The following is an 18,768-nucleotide window of genomic DNA, read 5'->3' on the forward strand; positions in this document are numbered from 1 at the left end:
GAAAACACATGCATCCCGACCACCACTTGCAGCAAATTCAATAACTAAAAACTGTGGTTTACTGCTAAACTGAGACAGCTACAGAAGGACAAAGAGGCAGCTTATAGGAATAGAGACAGGTCACTATACAATAAAGCCAGAAACATGCTAACAAGAGAGATCAAAACTGCTAAACGACGCTATTCTGAGAAGCTGAAACAAACATTATCAGCTAACGATCCAGCCTACAAGTCCTCACGAAGGTCAAAGCACCATCCCCCCCACTCAGACAACGGCCAACCATTGGCTGAAGACCTGAACACTTTCTACTGCAGGTTTGAGGGGCCCATTAACCAGCCATAAACACCTCTCCCCCAGCCTCCACCCAGCCACCATTCCCTCATCCAACTTTGACGATCTGTGAAGATGATGTCAGGCATCTTTTCAAAAGATTAAAGACAAGGAAAGCTCCAGCCCTGATCATGTGTCTCCCTCCTGCCTGAAAACCTGTGCAGGCCAGCTAGCCCCCATCTTTACACAGAGCTTTAATAGATCATTGAAACTAAGCATGGTCCCATCATGCTTCAAGCACTCCACCATAATACCTGTTCCCAAAAAAACCAGCATCTCAGGACTGAATAACTCAGTGTCCCTTACCTCTGTAGCAATGAAATGCTTTGAGAGGCTGGTGCTAGCATACCTGAAGGTCATCACAGGATCACTGCTGGATCCCTTCCAGTTTGCCTACAGATCAAAGAGGTTTGTGGAAGACACTGTGAACATGGGGCTGCACTACATCCTGGAGCACCTTGACTCACCACAAACAGATGCCTGAATCCTCTTTTTGGACTTCAGCTCAGCCTTTAATACGATCATTCCAGACATCCTTCACTACAAACTCAGCCAACTCTCTGTGCCAACATCCACCTGCAACTGGATCACAAGCTTCCTCACTAACAGAGAGCAGCAAGTGAAGCTGGGGATATGAAGTACCTTCTCCTCTGCCACCACTCACTATCCAAGGTTGTACTGTATCCAGCACTGATTCTTTCAAGTTCCTTGGCACTACCATCTGCAAAGACTTGAAGTGCTCAGTACTCAGCGATACAAGCACCAGGCTGACAAGCACCGGAAGACCCTAATGTTCCAACCTGGGCAAACTGGGCGACTCAAAATATTCACCTCAAACCTCCCTCCCAGAAGCTCAGTCCCCAATACATCGGTTTCTACAAGATCCTCTGCCACATTACCCCTGTCTCTTACAAGTTACAGACTGCCCCCCACAACCCTCAAACTTACGTGACAATCCCTCATTTCATATGCCCCTCTTAAAACCCTACAGGACCTTGTTGTTCTGGGATCCTGAGTGACGCAAGCACCACCACCACTAGAGCTGTACGGTTTCATAATGTACTCATTGTGCATTATATTTTGCGTTGGAGGTCCATCGCTGCTGTTTGAGGTGTTTCAGGTAAGTGTAGTTGTGTTGCTACCACTTTTTTTCAACGCACATTCCGGTAGCTGTGTGGATTAACAGACACAATCGGTTGTATGTCTGTGTAGTTGTGTGTGGCACTTTTATTAATTTGTTTGTTAAATTGTATTTTGTGGTTTTTTTAGAGCGCATGTTCTCTGGAACATTTCTGTGTCCCATTGCATGGAGTGGGCATGACTCCATGGATCGATTAATCGCATCTGTTTGGTTGTTTGTTTTGGTCGCCGTTGTTGGAGTAGTTTCGATTAGGAATCTCCATCCCCGTCTAAGCCTTCATACAGCCGTTACTCTGGCATTGTACGTGATTGTTTGTATATCTTATATAATAAAAAAAAAAAAAAAAAATTGGTAGGAGGTTATCAGGATTCATCTATTTTGCGTTTTATGCACCTACTCAAATGATGAACATCTGTGCATCAAGTGGAAGGTAACAAACTATACTTAAGAGTCACATGTCTGCAGCCATGTCTCTTTCTCTTAATGTGATGCACAAATTGGATTTTTGCTGAGATGTACGTCGCTTTGGACAAAAGCATCTGCTAAATGAATAAATGTAAATGTAAATAAATATGTAAGGAACCAGCCTATGCAGTGCGTTTGCTGGTGGATAAAAAACTCCGACACAGGGGCATGTATTTTTTGTGGATTGAGAGAGGTATGGGCCTGAAGAGCTCAGACATCCTGGACGCTTCTCTCATTACAAATTTTCACAGGGACCACCCGGACCGACCCATGCCTCTGCCCCGAGGACGTAAGCCCTCCCAGGGTCGCAGGGCAGCAGGAGTCACCCATGAGGAAGGGGGTACTGTCACGCCCAGCACCATGCCCCAGGTACCTAATGCTGATTGACCACATCAGGTTTATAGGGAGCCGGTCCACCACTGTTTCCTCACGGAATCTTGTCAGAGAAAATCGTCCCTGTTGTGTATTGAGTGTTGTATAAACTCAGGGATAAGTGTTAATAGGCCACTCTTAATGGTAACATGAGTTAGAGTTTGGTTGGCCAGGGATACGTACAAAGTGAAGGGGAGTTGTTGCTTTCATGTGGTTCAGTAAAATGAAAGAAGAAAACATAATCCATCGTGTCTTATCTTTATTTGTGTTCGAGTGCAATGAATACACAAGCAAAACATGACAGTCCCCTTTGTGCCTCCTGTTTTAAATGTCCAGCTCCCCTTCACCCTCACAACCTCTCCCAGAACAAAAGCATGTCTGCTGAAGTGAGTTCCTCCCTACCGAAATGGTTACTTGTCTCACTGCCCAAAAGCGTGTCTGCCAAGATAAGTTGTTGCCTACTGAAATGCATACTTGTGTAATTGCTCAAAAGCACACACACACACACACACACACACACACACACACACAAACACACACACACAGTTTCAGAACCACTTGTCCCATACGGGGTCACAGGGAACCAGAGCCTACCCAGTAACACAGGGCGTAAGGCCGGAGGGGGAGGGGACACACCCAGGACGGGACGCCAGTCCGTCGCAAGGCACCCCAAGCGGGACTCAAACCGCAGACCCACTGAAGAGCAGGACCCAGTCCAACCCACTGCGCCACCACGCCCCCCAATGTCAAAATCATTTCTTGACTATTGCAATGCTTACTTGTCAAACAGCCTAAAACGCATTCTGCCAATGTGAAATCTTTCTTACCTAACAGCTTGCCTACCTAACAAGGATGTCTCACTGCCCAGAAGTGTGAGTTGACTACAGAAATGCTTATTTGTCAAACAGCCTAAAAGGCTTTCTGCCAATGTAAGATCTTGCTTACCGAAATGCTTCCTTGTGTAACTGCTCAAAAGTGAGTCTGTGAAAATGAGTTGTTGACTTCCCAAATGCTTATTTGTCAAACAGCCTAAAAGGCGTTCTACCAATGTGAGATCTTGCTTACTGAAATGCTTGCTTGTCTAACTGCTCAAAAGTGAGTGTGCCAAATTTTGTTGTGGACTATCGAAACGCCTAATTGTGTAACAGAACAAAAGCATGTCTGCTGAAGTGAGTTCTTGCCTACCGAAATGGTTACTGGTCTCACTGCCCAAAAACGTGAATGTCAAAATCATTTCTTGACTATTGCAATGCTTGCTTTTCAAACAGACTGAAATGCTTTCTGCCAATGTGAGATCTTGCCTTGCCTTCCTGGTTCCTGACCCCTTGCCTTGTTGATTGACTACATCTCCGAATCCTCGCCAACACTCCGAATGCTAATTGCCTGACCCCTCGCCTGTCCCCAGCTCCGACTCTCAGTCTTGTCCTTCAACTTTGAGTAAACTCACTCGCACTTGGGTGCAAACTCCTCCGTGTTCTCTGTTCGGCGTGACAGCATTACAAGAGTAGCTGTGTAAAGGTTTATTCGGGCATGATCTTTAAGTTATAATGCATGAACATTTACACCATACATGAACTTAAGAGATCATGGACAAAGTGAGTCTGGAAGAGGTGAGTTTTAAGACCCTTTTTAAATGTGGACAGAGATTCAGCAGTTCTGAGTCGGGGGGGGAGGTCATTCCACCACAACGGAGCCAGAACCGAGGACCTCTGTGCTTTACCTTTTGCGCTTGGGACCACCAAGCAGGCAGATGTGGAAGAACGTAAACACTACCGCAATATTCTGAGTTTTATTCAGGTACTCGTGTGATGAACATTGGTGTAGATGGTGGAAAGAAACAAGCTAACTGTACTTAAGAATCACACATCTGCAACTATGCCTCTTTCTCCTAATGTAGTGCACTAGTTGTATCTTCTATGAGATGTACATCGCTTTGGAGAAAAGCATCTGCTAAATGAAATGAATGTAAATGTACAAAGTAAACTTGTACATTAAGCAAAAAATGTGTTAATTGCCGTTTACTTTGTGTCATTACGGGGCCACCATAATATACATACTGTAAATGTAATTCTGATATCCAGGTCTGTCTCTGCAGACAAATATTAATTGAAAAATTCATATAGTATTCCACCATTTTATTGAGCTGAACCCACTGTATGTCTCACCTGCTTTCTGAAATGTGTTTTAAATACACCAAAATGATACAATAACAGCAATAAATGTATGCCATTTTTATATTGTTGGTAGAGTTGTTGGAGCTTCTTGATATACAGTGGGATTAGAGATTTAAGAATTGGGTTCCATTTAACTTTTTACTTATAACTCATGACTGTAACTTATGTATAATATGTATTCATTGAACCTTTGGTACTTGACTGGATAAGTTAGGCCTTCTACAGAAATATAATTATGTGTATGTAGAATTAATTTCAAGTTAATGCTTAATACAACACACACACAATTTACACTACAGTCAAAAGAACTGAGAATAAAAATATGTACTGCAATGTAAAAGATTAACTTGTTATACTGAAAGACATAAATTTTCATTAAAGGTTACACTTTGTTTACAGTATAGTTACCACCCACCCTTAGGACACATCTCATGGCAACTTAATCTCTGTATTCATGTTACAGTTGCCTGGTTACATTTTGTTTGTGATTTTCAAAAATTATAAATGGCTCACGTAAGGCTTTAAAAATGCTACGATTGTCTGTCTGTTCTCAGCCCTCTACTTAGTGACATATTCACAAAACAGGGTACTTGCATATTTGCATAGTTTAAAATTCTTCATCTTCAAGTTTACAGTATGACTTAGTGATAGAAGTATCTACTATAAAATTAACAATAAGGAACTTTTATTAGGCAAATGATTGCTGATATTGTCAAAAAATCTTTTTTCATAACATTTTTAACCTCAGTAGTGTCAAATTTAGTATATTATATTAATTACTATAGTGTGATCTATAATGAATAAAGTATTTTTTTTGTTCAACCATTTTGAAGATGGTTTTCTCACTCCAGATATCAGGCATCACAATGGCAGAAAACATGACAAAAAATACAACAGTCAGCATGAATGCAATATATTCGCAGAACTTTTTTATTACTTTAATGTTTGCAGTTCAGTTCTTGATGGGAATTTTTCTCTATGTGAACAGCCTTCTCATTTTCACCTTTTTTAAAAAGGAGATCTTTCGCACCAGTAATCGCTACATATTGTTTTCACACACTCTGATCTGTGACTCTATGTTTCTTGTTGTAACTAACATCTTCTTCACTCTGGATATGACTCAGACGCCTATACCTCTCATTCTGTGCATCATCCTCTGTGGGTTTGGGTTCAATCTTCATACTACCATGAGTGTGGAGCGCTATGTGGCCATCTGTATGCCACTGAGACATGCTGAACTCGCTACCTTTGAAAAAGCTGGACTCTGTATTCTGATCATTCATGCTCTCAGTAGCATCCTGACGCTCACCATCCTCTTCATGTTCCTAACAACTGCCCCCTCAACGTCTACGCCAAATATTTTATGTGTAATGTTGAATTATTAATTGTATTCAAATGGCAAGGACAAGTCAGGTCTATCTTCTATCTAGTGTATTTCATAGTCATGACCATCACAATCATCTTCACCTATGTCAGTATTGTCCAGGCTGCCAAAAAAGCTTCTGCAGACAAGAAAGCTACATCCAAGGCCCGTAAAACAGTTCTTCTTCATGCTTTTCAGCTATTTCTGTCTTTAATTCAGATGCTGTGCCCTTTCCTTGAACAGGCAGTACTAGAAATTGATGTAAACTTATACATATCACTTAGAACTTTTAATTACATAGTATTTTTTGCTCGTACCTAGATGTCTCAGCCCTCTCATATATGGCCTGAGGGATGAACATTTCTATTTGGTTTTGAAATATTATGCTCTTTGGGGTCTTAATAAAATATCTCCTGTCACTGTTGATTTGTAATCCATCATGAATATTATTAAATATTTATAATATAACATACTATAATAAAATCATATATATCATACAATATCATAATTTAATTTTCTTTGAAATTTTGGATATTTCTGAAAGAATACAGACAAATATTTGCATTTAAATTGCAGTTGTAATTAGAATTACTTTCCAGTGCCAAATCTTTCTGCAAAAGATATCAAAATTATTTACCTGTTTTCAAATCAATTAAAAGCTCAAAGAAAGTGCATTGAGAAATATATCATGTAGAGTATACATTTATGAAAGCTGGTGTATAGGAGCAATACATGAAATAAGTTTGCTTCTGCAAAGATTGACTTTGGCTTTTAACTTCTTTCAAGAGCTTCTTGTTATTTGGGATGTACATGATGTAATTTTTAGATTTTTTTTTTGTTTTGTAAAATATCTTTGTCAGAGGGGGGTGTGGTGGCGCAGTGGTGCAGTGGGTTGGACTGGGTCCTGCTCTCCGGTGGGTCTGGGGTTCGAGTCCCGCTTGGGGTGCCTTGTGATGGACTGGCGTCTCGTCCTGGGTGTGTCCCCTCTCCCTCCAGCCTTACGCCCTGTATTGCCGGGTTAGGCTCTGGTTCCCCGTGACCCTGTATGGGACAAGCGGGTCAGAAAATGTGTGTGTGTGTGTGTGTGTGTGTGTCAGATGTCTTCTATAGAAAAGCAAGTGACAGAAAAATGGATATGTAACTGTAAAACACATCTTAGTAAAAAGTGTGATTCATCTGAAATTGCTTTTTTTAATTATTCACTACTTATCTTGTACCACTCATTATCAACAAGCTTTTATAATTAAAGTATTCATTGCACTAACATTCCCATAGTTACCTTATTTTTTCTAAAAAAATACCATATGATTTTTTGATTTAAAGTCAAGGTTGCAGAAATATTAATTTTTGAAGAGTTCAGCAGCGGTGTCATGTTTCTGTGTTTGTGGAAGGACCTTCTGTGCACAGTACAAATTCCCATGTCATTGTGCACTATTATGCTAGACATCATTATTGTTAGTTCATTTTTAAATCACTTGTTCTATTATTTAATTACTTGGATTGATAATACAAGAACAGGTTTTTTTGTCCTTTGCTGAAGGGAAATTGAGCTTCAGTATGTATCTTACCAACTATTTATTGTTGAGTGCCGGAGTAGGTATCAACATGTGAACCTTGAATACAGTGCTGTAATAAATGTAATTAAACTCTTTTGTTCCCCTGACTTGATGACTAAAGATGTTATCTTAATATCTTAATTCATGACTGAATGACTGAAACAAATTTTTTAATGTATGCATCTTGCTATGCAAGTAAGTAAAACAATTAAGAACATGCAATGTTAAGTTTCTTGCTCAAGAGAGGATGAATCTTGAAAGTACTTCTCTTGTCTCACATTCCTTAGCATTTAAAATGTTCTGTTAATCTATTACTTCAAGCATATACTCAGTTACTCAGTTTTTTCAGAATATTTTCCATAATCCTGTTATTCAAAATTTTTGTAAGAATGTATTACTACTGAAGGGAGGTGCGGTGGCGTGGTGGGTTGGACCACAGTCCTGCTCTCCGGTGGGTCTGGGGTTTGAGTCCCGCTTGGGGTGCCTTGCGACGGACTGGCGTCCCGTCCTGGGTGTGTCCCCTCCCCCTCCGGCCTTGCGCCCTGTGTTGCCGGGTAGGCTCCAGTTCCCCCGTGACCCCGTATGGGACAAGTGGTTCAGGAGGGTGTGGTAGCGCAGTGGGTTGGACCACAGTCCTGCTCTCGGGTGGGTCTGGGGTTCGAGTCCCGCTTGGGGTGCCTTGTGACGGACTGGTGTCCCGTCCTGGGTGTGTCCCCCTCCGGCCTTACGCCCTGTGTTGCTGGGTTAGGCTCTGGTTCCCCCTGACCCTGTATGGGACAAGCGGTTCTGAAAATGTGTGTGTGTGTGTGTGTGTGTGTGTGTGTGTGTGTGTGTGTGTGTGTGTGTGTGTGTGTGTGTGTGTGTGTGTGTATTAATACTATCAGGCTGAGGACAGGCAGGCTGGAGACAGATGAGTAGTGGAACCAATTGCGGGTTGGTTTTAATCTTTCAGCGAGGTTTGTAGGACAGCACACAAGGTCAGGGACAGGCGAAGGTCTTTCCAAGCGCAGTCACAACACAAGCAATCCAAACTCAGTAGTCGAAGAGAACAGGTGAGGGTCAAAAACCAGGAACGAGAGAACAAGCAAGACACATAGCAAGATGAAGATGCTTAGACTGCAAAACCACAAGGGCGTTTGCAAGAAGAATTAATCTGTGTCTTCTTAAGTGAGCGCAGGTGTTGTCACTCTGCTTGTTCTCGGGGGCGTGACAAATACAAAATTACCATCTGAAAAAATCAATTCAAATAGTCTACATTTTGGACAAGATCATTAAAATCATCATCAAAGGTATTTTTCCTAATTGTTTTGTAGATGGCTTTTTTTAATTACTTTTCAGTAAATTTCTTTCTAAAAATCTTACATAGGACTTTTTCAGAAGGAATCTCATCTGTGTTTTAAATGCAAAGCCTTGCTAGGTACTTTGATACATTTATTCTTGGAATGTGGTAGGATATAAACTTTCTTTAACGGGCTTCACACTAGTCAAAAAACCTTTAACAAAAACATTGATTTGTCTGCAGCTAATTTCTTGTTGGTACATGATGGCACTGGAGGTAAGAGCCCCATCACAGCCCCCCTCATAGCACCTCAGCTGTTTGGTGGGAATGGGATATGAGTCATGCTCAGTATGGAATATACACTAAAGAAGGGACTGGCAAGCCACTTCCTTTTCCTTCATTTCCCTTTCCTTGGAAACTACCCAAGTAGTCACGATGGGTCAAACTCAACTCAATGGCACTTCCATCTATCCCTTGTTATTAAATCACAACCCATTGCTTTTTTGATTATGTTATGCTATTTCGGCAGATATTTTTACATATTTGGCAAGTAAATGTATTTTAATGTTGTAGTTTACACCAGAAGTTCCCTGTGTAAATATGTGGATGACTGAAATGTGAAAAATGTATGTTTGATTTGCATGACAGTTCCAGGGCATTCTGGAATGTCTGGACCCACTTCTGGAAGTTATTACAAAGTGCTACATGATCATACTGACAATATATTGTAACTTTAGACCCTGAGTCCTTGTTCTTTGATATGGAAGTATTTTGAATGTCTCTGTGTACTCAGAATGCAGAACACTTTATTGCCAGTATGTCGCTTCCTGGAATTGGTTATAGTTTGGTTCCAAACATAAAGCAAGATGAAAACAATATGCAAAACAGCCACAATGTCCAAGTAATAAAGACATTTCAATACAAGCAACTGTATAAATAAGACAAAAAACAGTGCAAGTGACAGCAGTGTGCAAATGGTGATGGAGGTGGTCAGTGTGCAGTGACTACAATGTGCAAGCAAGGAGTACAAATGTCAGATGTAGTGTAAAAATAAACAAGATTTAAGACATGAGCTGAAGTGGTGGGGATTGACCCCAGATTATGTTGCTGAGGACCTGGATAGTTTCAGGAAAGAAGTTGTGGAGATGATGGGTTGTTAACATGGTGATGGACTTGAACCGCTTCTTGGATGGCAGCTCGACAAACAGGGTACTGCTGGTATGAGTGGAATCCACTGCAGTCTCTCCAGCTCTCTTCTTTCCAACTAGTGGTGAGCAAATTTGTTATTGTTGTTAGCTGACAGCCAGTGATGTTTTCGGTGAAGCAGAGCACTTGCTGCAGCCTGATTTAGGTCAAGGAGGAGGAGGGGGAACCAGATTGTGATGAAAGTACTCAAAACACCAAGTTTTGGCTGTGTACAAGTTCATCAGTATGCCTTCTAACATCTTGAGCTTCATGAGCTAGCATAGGAAGAACAGCCTCAGCTGGCCTTTCCTAAGGATGGTGTAATGATGACGTATTATTGTGGAGACCGAGGGGTTGTCGCCCCTCCCGGTCCCCTCTCTCTTGCCCGTGCGCGCCGGCTGTTATACTTGACCGTGTACACATTTGTGCCCCACACGTTTTGGAGTTTAATGTTGTTTATTTTATCGTGAAGACAGCTGTGTGAAGTATAAGTCACCAATAGTTGCCTACAAGATATTAAACGAAGAGCTTCCATTCTTCCGTGTCCATCTGGGTTTATCCACCCTTTGAAATACTCATGAGGATCTAGGCTAACTCCTTAGCCAGATCATTACAATGGGCAATATAGTTAGCAGGGTAAGTTTACTGTAAAACAATTCCACAGCAATAGTGTTGAAGGTAGAGCTAAAATCCACTGACAGAAGTCTGACACGTGTTGAGAGAGTCTAGATTCACATTTATTCATTTAGCTGACACTTCTCTCAAAAGCAGTTTATAATTAGCTACTCGCAGTTCAGAAAGTGTGTGTGTGTGTGTGTGTACTCATTTAGACAGCTGGGAAATTGTACTGGAGCCATTTTAGAGTAAATATCTTACACAAGTGTAATACAGCCAGTGGTCAGTATCAGACCTAGGACCTTTGAATCCAAAGGCAGTAGCTCTAACTATTACACTACTAGCTGTCCTTGACCTCCCCTTCTTGCTGAAGCATCCTTGGTGGGGGCACAGATTAACCACATCATCAACAAAGTTGTTTGCTATAAGTGTAGAAGATCAAGGAAAGGATCTCTAAAGACCTTAAGGTAGGCCAACATTACATGTTCAAAGGTTTTCATAACCACTGATGACATATTGATTGGTTTGTAATATTATCCTTTGTTGTCTTCCTGTATGTTGCTGGGATCCTACGTTGATCCAAAAAAAAAAAAAAAAAAGTTCTGTAACATTAACAGAAAATGTAGTGTTAACATAAAATCATTAGTTGAGTCAGTCATGTTCTGGGCAAGTTGATTGAAATCATCTTCAAAGGTATGTATCCAGATTGGTTTCTGTTTACATTCATTTATTTAGCAAACACACACACACACACACACACATCCTCAGAGCCGCTTGTCCCATATGGGGTCACGGGGAACCGGAGCCTACCCGGCAACACAGGGCGTAAGGCCGGAGAGGGAGGGGACACACCCAGGACGGGACGCCAGTCCGTCGCAAGGTACCCCCAGCGGGACTCGAACCCCAGACCCACCGGACAGCAGGACTGTGGTCCAACCCACTGCGCCACCGCACCCCCCTATTTAGCAAACACTTTTATCCAAAGCATACAACTCAGCATTTTACCAACAAACTGAAAGAAGTACATGCACACTGGTGATTCTCAAAGTACAGCCAGTTTATCTGATGTCACCACTTAAACTAGCATACATTACATGGGTAGCTACATATAGCAGAGTTAGTACAGGGTACATATTTTAAATCAGGTAACATTAACTAATATTATATGAGTAGTAGTATAAATTGTTGATAGGAAATAAAGGTATTTCTTGCAAATAATGTGCAGACCTCTTCTACATGGGACAACCAAATAGGCAGAGGTGGAATAGCATATCAGTCTGCTTGGGGTGGAGTAACTGATCAGGTCCTGCAGCTATTGGGGAGCAGATCTGTTGATAGTCTTGTAGGCCGTACCCATTCTTGAATTTGAAACAAGCAGCAACAGAAAGCCAATAGAGAAATGAGAAGATACATGAGGATCCTTTGGCAGGTCAGACACAACTTGTGCAGCTGCATTCTGTATCAGCTAGAGAGGTTCAATTGCAGAGGCCAGAGGGTCACGCATGAGAGAGCTGCAGTAGTCTAGGTGGGATATCTTCATGGACTGGATTAGGAGTTGTTTAGAGTTTTCTGTGAGATAATGGTGGATACTGCGGGTGTTGTGCAGGATGTATCTGTTGGACTGGGTAATCATATCAGTGTGTTAATGGAAGCAGAGACATGAGTGTATACAGTATCAACCAGTGTGATTAAAAAACAGCATTAAAGACTTGGCGACACAGTGGCACAATGAGTAGTGCTGCTGTCTCACAGGGCCTGGGTGGTGTGAAAGGACATGGATTCAAACCCTGCTGAGTCTGTGAGGAGTTTGCATGTTCTCTCTGTGTCTGTGGGTTTCTTCCCACAATCCAAAAACATGCTGTTCAGGTTCACCTATAGTGCGTAAGTGACAGAGAGTGTGTGTTCCACTGATGTATGGATGAGTGACCCATAGTATGTAGTTTCTCTAGCAGTGTAAGTCATCTTGGTGAATAAGGTGTGTGGGCTAATAACACACACACACACATTTTCTGAACCGCTTGTCCCATACGGGGTCGCGGGGAGCCGGAACCTAACCCAGCAACACAGGGCGTAAGGCTGGAGGGGGAGGGGACACACCCAGGACGGGTGGGCTAATAACACTGCATAGATTTCAGTTCAAGTTGCTTTGGACAAAGGTGTCTGAAAAATAAATAAATAAATGTAATTGTGAACTTTATGGTGAAAGTTCCACATATGAATTCCAGGTGCTGTCAGGTTTTCCGCAGACAAAACACATACTGCAATGGCTATACACATTCAGTATAATAAAAATGTCTATAAGCCACAGAGAATTTTAATTGTTAACACAATAATTTTAATTGTTTTTTACTACTTTAAAAAGCAACTTGTTAAAACATATATATGAGCAGTAGAAATATAACTGAAGCTATAGCGGATTAACAAAGTCCGCATCTGGTGTTGGGGAACCAGAACAACCTGATGACAAGTGGGGTACTGAAATAAAACATTAATGGCCACAGAAAAGAACATGGAATTGATAAAGTGCTACTTTAATAGCAGACCCAAGGAGAGGGGTTACATGCACTGCATGTGGGAACAATGGATTAGCAAAACACCAACATCCACACTAACCAATAAGCACCTGGTAGCTCAATGCTCAAACATCAATAGGAAGAAGCTACTGTCACAGCCGGAGACTGAGAGGCTCCAATGGAATGGCCATGATACTCAGCAGCATTGAAATGAAAAGCTACCCCTGATCGAGGAGAGCAGGGTTACAGAACCAGCTAACACAACCCTACCAACCATGACAGCTAAACCCTTTGAGCTGACCACGAGAATCAGAATCAGAATCAGAATCAGAACGAGCGTTATTGCCAAGTATGTTCACACATACAAGGAATTTGTCTTGGTGACAGGAACTTCCACAGCACAGACAGAATGACAGTGGCAAGGTAGATGAGAAGATAAGAGTATGTGAATAAGGGATGAAAAATATATAAAAATATACAGTACCCAATATTATATACAAAAATAGTCACTAGTTACAAATGCAAGGGAGTGTGAGTAAGAGATATGATGTGATAAAAAGTTATAAATATAAATAGCATTATGTATTGCACTGGTTTACTCTCTAGGGGGGGATTTAGGTGTTCATGAGGTAGATGGCCTGAGGAAAGAAACTTTTCTTATGCCTGGCTGTCCTGGTACTCAGTGCTCTGTAGCGCCGGCCAGATGGCAAGGGTTCAAAGAGGAAGTGGCCTGGATGTGAGGGGTCTAGAATGATTTTGCTAGCCCTTTTACTGACTCTGGACGAGTGCAGTTCTTGGAGAGCTGGGGGGGATGTGCCGATGATTCTTCCAGCAGTCCGAACTATCCGCTGTAGTCTTCTGATGTCTGACTTCGTAGCTGAGCCGAACCAGACAGTTATAGAGGTGCAGAGGACAGACTCAATGACTGCAGAGTAGAATTGCAGCAGTAGTTCCTGTGGCAGGTTGAACTTCCTCAGCTGGCGAAGGAAGTACAACCTCTGCTGGGCCTTCTTCACAATGGAGTCTATGTGGAACTCCCACTTCAGGTCCTGTGAGATGGTAGTGCCCAGGAACCTGAATGACTCCACTGTTGCCACAGTGCTGTTCATGATGGCGAGTGGGGATAATGCTGAGGTGTTTCTCCTAAAGTCCACAATCATCTCCACTGTTTTGAGTGTGTTCAGCTCCAGGTTGTTATGACTACACCAGACAGCCAGCTCTTGGACCTCCTGTCCGTAAGCAGACTCGTCACCATCCCGGATGAGGCCAATGAGTGTGGTGTCGTCTGCAAACTTCAGGAGTTTGACAGAGGGGTCTTTAGCGGTGCAGTTGTTGGTGTACAGGGGGAAGAGCAGTGGGGAGAGCACACATCCCTGGGGGGCACCAGTACTGATCGTGTGAGTATTGGATGAGAATTTTCCCAGCCTCACTATCTGCTGCCTGTCTGTCAGAAAGTTGGTGATCCACCGACAGACGGAGGTGGGCACAGAGAGTTGGGTTAATTTGGACAGGAGGAGGTGTGGGATGATGGTGTTGAAGGCTGAGCTGAAGTCCATGAACAGGATTCTCGCATAAGTCCCTGGTTTGTCCAGGTGTTGCAGGATGTAGCGCAGTCCCATGTTGACTGCATCATCCACAGACCTGTTTGCTCGGTAAGCAAACTGCAGGGGGTCCAGCAAGGGTCCAGTGATGTCCTTCAGGTAGTCCAACACCAGTTTTTCAAGTGACTTCATGACCACAGACGTTAAGGCGACAGGTCTGCAGTCATTAAGTCCTGTGATTTTGGGTTTCTTTGGGATGGGAATGATGGTGGAGCATTTGAAGCAGGAAGGAACTTCACACATCTCCAGTGATCTGTTGAAGATCTTTGTGAAGATAGGGGCCAGCTGGTCAGCACAGGTTTTTAGGCAGGCCGGTGAGACACCGTCTGGGCCTGGTGCTTTCCTTGTCTTCTGTTTGACGAAGACCCGACGCACCTCCTCTTCACAGATCAAAGGTGCAGGAGGGGGGAAGGTGGGGGTTACTGGAGGTGTTAATTGATTCGTGGAGAGAGGGTCTGAATGGGTATGGGGTGTGAGACAGGGTTTATCAAACCTGCAATAAAACTCATTCAAATCGTCGGCCAGTTGTTGAGTTGACACGGTGCTGGGGGATGGTGTCTTGTAATTTGTGATGTCTTTCAGGCCTTTCCACACTGATGCAGGATCGTTGGCTGAAAACTGTTTCTTCAGCTTTTCAGAGTAGTTTCTCTTAGCCACTCTGATCTCCTTTGCCAGTGTGTTTTTGGCCTGTTTATACAAGACTCCGTCCCCGTTCTTGTAGGCGTCTTCTTTGGCCTGACGAAGCTGTCTGAGTTTTGCAGTGAACCACGGTTTGTCATTGTTGTATGTTAAACGAGTCCTGGTAGGGATGCACATATCCTCACAGAAACTGATATATGATGTTACGGAGTTTGTTAGCTCATCCAGATCAGTAGCAGCAGCCTCAAAAACACTCCAATCAGTGCACTCGAAGCAGGCTTGTAAGTCCTGCTCTGCTTCCCCAGTTCATCTTTTAACAGTCCTTATTACAGGTTTAGCTGATTTCAGTTTCTGCCTGTAGGTTGGTATGAGATGAACCAGGCAGTGATCAGAGAGCCCCAAAGCTGCCCGTGGAACAGAGTGATATGCATCCTTTACTGTGGTGTAGCAGTGGTCCAGTATATTACTGTCTCTGGTGGGACATGTAATATGCTGTCTGTATTTTGGCAGTTCACGGGAGAGATTTGCTTTAAAAAAGTCCCAGAGAACGATTATAACAGAGTCCGGGTGTTGTTGCTCTGTGTCTGTGATCTGATCAGCAAGCTGTTGCAGCGCTGCGTTCACGCACGCTTGCAGTGGAATGTAAACACTTACGAGAATGAAGGAGGAAAACTCCCGCAGCGAGTAGAAAGGCTTACAGTTGATGAAGAGCGCTTCTAGGTCGGGACAGCACATCTTCTTCAACGCTGTTACATCTGTACACCACCTTTCGTTGATGTAGAAGCATGTCCCACCGCCACGTGATTTCCCCGCTGATTCCGCGTCGAAATCTGCTCTGAACAGCTGGAAGCCCGGCAGATGTAGCGCGCTGTCCGGGATGGCTTCATTCAGCCAGGTTTCCGTGAAGCACAGAGCAGCAGAGTTTAAAAAGTCCTTGTTTCTTTGGGACAGGAGGAAAAGTTCGTCCATTTTGTTGGGTAAGGAGTGAAGGTTCGCCAGATGGATACTAGGCAGCACTGTTCTAAAGCCGCGCTTTGGGAGTTTGACTAGCGCGTCGGCTCGCTTTCCACGCTTGCGCGTCTTGGAGCGCTTGAGCAGCGCCGCTGCACCTCCGACTACAATGTCCAGCAAAACGTCAGAATAATCGAAAACCGGTAAAATGTTGGGTGGTGTGTACTGCCGAATGTTTAGCAGTTCTTCCCTGGTAAAACTGATTGTCGGAGTATAACTAAAGACAGGGCAAACTAACAAAAACAGTAAAACAACTGTGGAGCTCCACACCGAGGCGGCCGTTCGCGCCACCATCATCTGCATCATCTACAATCATGGCCCAACTATCCCTACTACCACCATAACAGAAGCCAGTGAACTTGTATATGCTTCTTCAGCAGTAATCCTGGAGATGCTGGGCTATAAGATCAAGATTGCAAAATGTAGAGAGTGACCCCCATGGAGATGAAGGCTGGAGGCCAACATCAAAGAAACTCAGAGAGATGTTAGCTAGCTAACAGCGGTGCAGAGGGGTGTGACGAAAGATGGATCCTGGATGAGAAAGAAGTACAGCACGTGAGGCCCTGGAATCTGCAAAACAAAGACTTACAGCTCTGTCTGCTATGCTAAAGAGATACACTGGAGAAGCAAAGGCCAGGAAAATAAATGGCCTGTTGTCCAAAGAACAATCTAGAGTGTACTCCCAGCTGCAGGGAACAACAGCACAAGAGCAGACCCACCCAAGGCTGAGCCTGAGCAATACTGGAAGGATGTATGGGAGCTGCTAACATCAGAGTGTCACCCAGACCCCAGACTGTTAAGTTAAACTGAAGTGACTGAAGAGTAGGACAATCCTCATCATGAAAGATCCCCACAAGGGTACAACACCTTCAAACTACCAGCTGATAGCCTGCTGATAACTATACAAGGCCAACAGGACACTGCTAGCCTTCCTCAAGAACTCAATGCAGCTCTGCAAAACAACACTAGAAGCCAACTCCAAGGCCATCGTACAAGTGACCATGAAGTGCAGAATATACCAAGGTGATGCATTGTCTTCACCGCTGTTCTGCATGGGCTCCCACAGGTCAATGGGAGCCATCACGATACAGCAAAGAGGTCAGCCACAACCAATTACCTCCAGAGAGTAAAGCAGGTCCTGAGAAGTCAATTCAATGGTAGGAATAATATCAAAGCCATCAACATGTATGCCCTACCAGTCATCAGATACCAAGCTGGAATAATAAGTTGGCCACAGGATGAGATAGATGCCACAGATGTCAGGACATGAAAACTCCTTACAATGCATGGAGGGTTCCACCCGACGTCCAGCACCCTGAGATTGAACGATAATTGAAAAGAGCCACTATCCAGGATGAAACAAGGAGCATCCAAGAATACATCAGGAAGATGGCCTCTAGGCCAAACCACTAAGTGAGTATCTCAGGCAGCAGAAGACAGAGGATGATGAGGAAGAAGAGGAGACATTGCGGAAGACCGAGCCCCTCCACGGACTGTACCATCAACAGACAGAGGGAGTGGCTGACATCAAGAAATCCTACCAGTGGCCGGTCTGAAGGACAGCACAGAGGTTCTGATCGTGGCAGGACAAAAAGAGGCTCTAAATACCAGATCCATAGTGGCTGGGCTCTACCATAGCAGACAGGACCCAAGGTGCAGGTTGTGCAAAGATGCCCCTGAAACATTCCAACACATGGTAGCAGGGTGTAAAATGCAAGCTGGGGCAGCATACACTGAGAGGCATAACCAAGTGGCTGGCGTACTATACAGGAACATTTGTGCAGAAAACGGACTAGAAGTCCCCAAGTCCAAATGGGAGACACCACTAAATGACTTTGAAAACAGCAGAGCTAAGGTCCTATGGGACTTCAAGTTCCAGACTGACAAGCAGTTGCTGTCCAACCAACCAGACATAGTAGTGGTCAACAAGAAGGAGAAAAGGGCAACTCCCAAGTGATAGCAATATCAGAAAGAAGGAGCATGCACAGATCGATAAGTACCAAAGGCTGAAGGAAGAACTGGTCAGAGTGGTAATTGGAGCACTTGGGGCTGTGACCCCTAAACTGGGAGAATGGCTCCAGCAGATTCCAGGAACAACATTTGAAGTCTCTCTCCAGAAGAGTGCAGTCCTAGGAACAGTTCAGATACTGCGCAGAACCCTCAAACTCCAAGGCCTCTGGTAGAGGACCCAAGCTTGAGGAAGACACACGCCACCCCATGTGGGGGTGAGAGGGAGATTTTAAATTTGATATATGCAAAGTCTGTGTTCATTTTAGAGTTTAATTTCATATGGTTATATTCTTATTATTCTTCTTATTATTATTATTATAGGGGTGCGGTGGTGCAGTGGGTTGGACCACAGTCCTGCTCTCGGGTGGGTCTGGGGTTCGAGTCCCGCTTGGGGTGCCTTGCGACGGACTGGCGTCCCGTCCTGGGTGTGTCCCCTCCCTCTCCGGCCTTACGCCCTGTGTTGCCGGGTAGGCTCCGGTTCCCCGTGACCCCGTATGGGACAAGCGGTTCTGAA

At 43.7% G+C, this 18,768-nt stretch overlaps 1 pseudogene; it reads left to right on the forward strand.

Annotated features, from left to right (window-relative positions):
- Positions 1–5,669: 5,669 nt before the first annotated feature.
- On the forward strand, positions 5,670–6,278 carry LOC108938288 (odorant receptor 131-2-like; annotated as a pseudogene).
- Positions 6,279–18,768: the final 12,490 nt, after the last annotated feature.

Source organism: Scleropages formosus, chromosome 10 (assembly GCF_900964775.1).
Source record: "Scleropages formosus chromosome 10, fSclFor1.1, whole genome shotgun sequence".
NCBI lineage: Eukaryota > Metazoa > Chordata > Actinopteri > Osteoglossiformes > Osteoglossidae > Scleropages > Scleropages formosus.